The sequence below is a fragment of the Amblyomma americanum genome, chromosome 1 (assembly GCF_052857255.1).
Source record: "Amblyomma americanum isolate KBUSLIRL-KWMA chromosome 1, ASM5285725v1, whole genome shotgun sequence".
Classification (NCBI taxonomy): domain Eukaryota; kingdom Metazoa; phylum Arthropoda; class Arachnida; order Ixodida; family Ixodidae; genus Amblyomma; species Amblyomma americanum.
In genome coordinates, this window is record NC_135497.1 from 265873226 (window position 1) to 265876463 (window position 3238).

A 3238-nucleotide genomic window follows, 5' to 3' on the forward strand; every position below is an offset into this window, starting at 1 on the left:
CCTGGTTGCACCAGTTTCAGCTTCAACTCGACAGCATCTGAGATGTTTTCAAGGACACTCAACCATTTAGGACTCTTACTGAAGAAACAAGTAGTGTGACGAGATTAGATTGTGATTTTGCTCTTCGATGAACTTACAGCACTCACTAAGACAAAGCTAGAATAAGTGTCCGCTCCAGTTGATGTAACTGAGAGGAGATTTGCATTTCCGCTTAATTAAAGCCTCTACCCTTGTCATCGTATTAGTCGTACTTTCACCTGGCAGTGCTCCTTCCTTCCACTACAAGCCCGTTATGGGGCCTAGGTGTCTCTTCACCTAAATGCCCTTATTCCGGTGCTATTGAACAAAATTCCAAGTCGTGTGTAAAGCAACCCCTGTGGCATTTCAGTTGCTGCATTCAAAAAGACAAAGGGGGTATACACAGCGCCTCTAAGAGATGTAGGGAAATTACTAATGTATCAGGTCTCTCGCATGTTAACAGGCGGCTTCCAGCTCACTCCACCGCGTACATTGTCCGCACGGCTCCCTGCTGCACATGCACACTCTACTAGATTTATGATAATTCCACATCCTTGTAGAATAATGAACATATCTTTCCCTAGCTCATAGTGTTGTGGCCATGTATCGTTTTCCTGAACGCGCATAATATTGAGCATTACGGGAGGCTTCTACACAAACACGGGGCTCATTGTTAGTGAGCGTGAGTGTCATTTGGGGGCACCCATCGAGAACAAGGAGGTGAGTGAGTGCGCGCGAGGACGCCTGAGCATAGGGTTCGATAATCGCCTCGGTCAAATACAGCCAGCGCCGCCGCCGCCGCTCGCTTGATTGCCACCTTAGCAGTCATTGAATCAATGTGGGCTCAGTCGCAATGTCAATGAATGCGCTCCAAATGCACTAATTTATGCTCATGCATGAATAGGCGAGTGTGAATACAGACAAAAGGAGTCGAGATACGGCGAGGAAAATTTTTTATCTCTCAAAGAATACTGAAAAAGAATGGAGCGCGCGTGAAATAAATGCACAGACAGTGCGTGCTATAGAAGCTAGATAGCGTACTAGAACTTCGCCAAAATTTTAAAGGGCTTGAGGGGCGTCCACGCACAGCACGCCTGGCTAGCGTTCCGTATCACACATGCGCCTCGATTCGCCCAATTTCGAGAAGCGCAACTTCTCAAATTCTCGACAAAATCCTCCAGCCTCCCGTTGGTGGCCGCGAGGACGTGTACTCCCAGGGACACTCATCACCTGCAGCTGCTTCTGCTGCTGCTGATCCACCAACATGCCACCGCAGACGACAACTGCATTAGGGATTTAGTCGAGGGCACACTTGTGCGCGTACTGCGCTCTCTGTAGGGGCATCGGAGATGGAATCAGTGGTGGACGAACATGCACCGACTTGTTCGCCCGGCTCTTGGAGTTATGACCTACCAGCATACGCAATACCTGGTGTGTGTATACCGAAGCTTTGCCGGACCCTGTATTGGTTGCAGCCATGGAGTATCCACTGCCGAGAGCTTTCTTGACTTCTGCGGTCCAGACGGGCATGGACGTGTCGAACTAAGTTCGCAGTAGGTATAGTCACAGGTCGCCACGTGTCAACAAGAACACTGTTGTCCTTGCAATGGCGATGCTTGCAGAGATTCCAGAGCCGTCCACGTCAGCTAAGAGCGATCGCAATGTGGCTGCCGACCTGTGGGCACATCATGTGCGCTGGAAGTGTTTGTACTACAGCAACTACCTTTTAGGCAAGAAACGCAGGACCATTTATTTTGCTGCTAATTGTTTACTAAAACATGATTATAATTCCTTTCTTTAAGTTGCCGTGCTACTTGGAAGAATGCTTGCTGGTACATTATTTGTCTTCTTTCAGGATTTTTTCACCAGACAGTTCGGTTTCTCGAGACGACCCAGCGTTAGTTGCACCCACGCGCGGTGAGAATACCTTCAAAGATACGGCTACCGCTTTCACAGCGTGTGTGTCGATGCAAGTAAGTCAGATGATTTGATTTCCTCCGTGGCACTCTTCAGCATCTAAAGTTCTCCTCTTTTCGTTACTCTGCTCAGCGCAAATAATATTAGGTCCAATTGAAAAACGCTATCATCATTATCATTATTGCGTTGCAACCTCTCATAGCGTCTTTACAAATGATTAGATAGAGATAGAAAACATTTATTTATGTAATTAATTCTGTGTTAAAAGGACTGAAATATTGTTGTGATAATCGGCGCAAATTTGCTAATCGCATATTGGCCCGTTGTGGGCGTGAAATGAGTGTAATAAGTTTGCAAAGCTTTTGATTAGCAATCAGCCTTGTAATATAGTTCTAGTAGTATAGTATAGTGTAGTATAGTGTTGTATAGCGTAGCATAGTCGCAAAGTTTTATTCTTTTAAGCAAGACATGGCTAACATTTCCACCCTCCAAGACAGAAAACAATAATCATCAATCTGAATCTATCTGAATAAAAGACACTTGGCTAACCTCGACTCACACTGTCTCCTACTCCAAACGTGCGATATGGATATACTTATGGAGTGCACTGCCTTGGATTCCACACATTTGGTGCAGCCCTAAAAATTCGAATGCCACAATTTGCAGACCAGACCAAAGAATCTTCGCAAATAACTTGTAATCCACGTTGCATAATGACGTCGGAGGACACCCTTTAACAGTTTTACTTATATAGAGACTCTCAGCAACGAAAAAACATTAGGAAAAACAAAATGACTACAATTTCCTTTACGTGCCGATATGAAAACTTCTTCAGGCATACGATTTTGTGGAGCACTATCCACCTGGAGCTCTGCAGTCGATGCAACTAACACGAGGCGCGAGGCGAGACCAAACTGGAGGTTTCCAGACCTCCGCGCATGCAGGCATATACGCAAGAGAGGGCCCGAGTCCAGAAATCTAACTCATCCTCCCTCGCTCCTCCGATATGATACAAGCAAGAAGCTTGGGCCCCTCTAGAAAGAAAATTCCTGGCTACGCGCCAGCCTCCGCAGCTAGCTTTTGATAGCGTGAGAACGGCGCACTCGCGAAAGCCTTCACCCCGTGCTCGTACTTACTTTCCACTGCAGCATCACGAAAAGATGCCCACTCAGGGCGGCGAGCGGTGGAAGGAGCGCCGAAGGCGACTGCGTCATCTTTCGAGCAGTGCCGATATTTGACGGCAAAAGTTCTGCATGTGCTCAACATCTACTGCAATATGCCCTATGTCGGGCCGGCCAGTGGC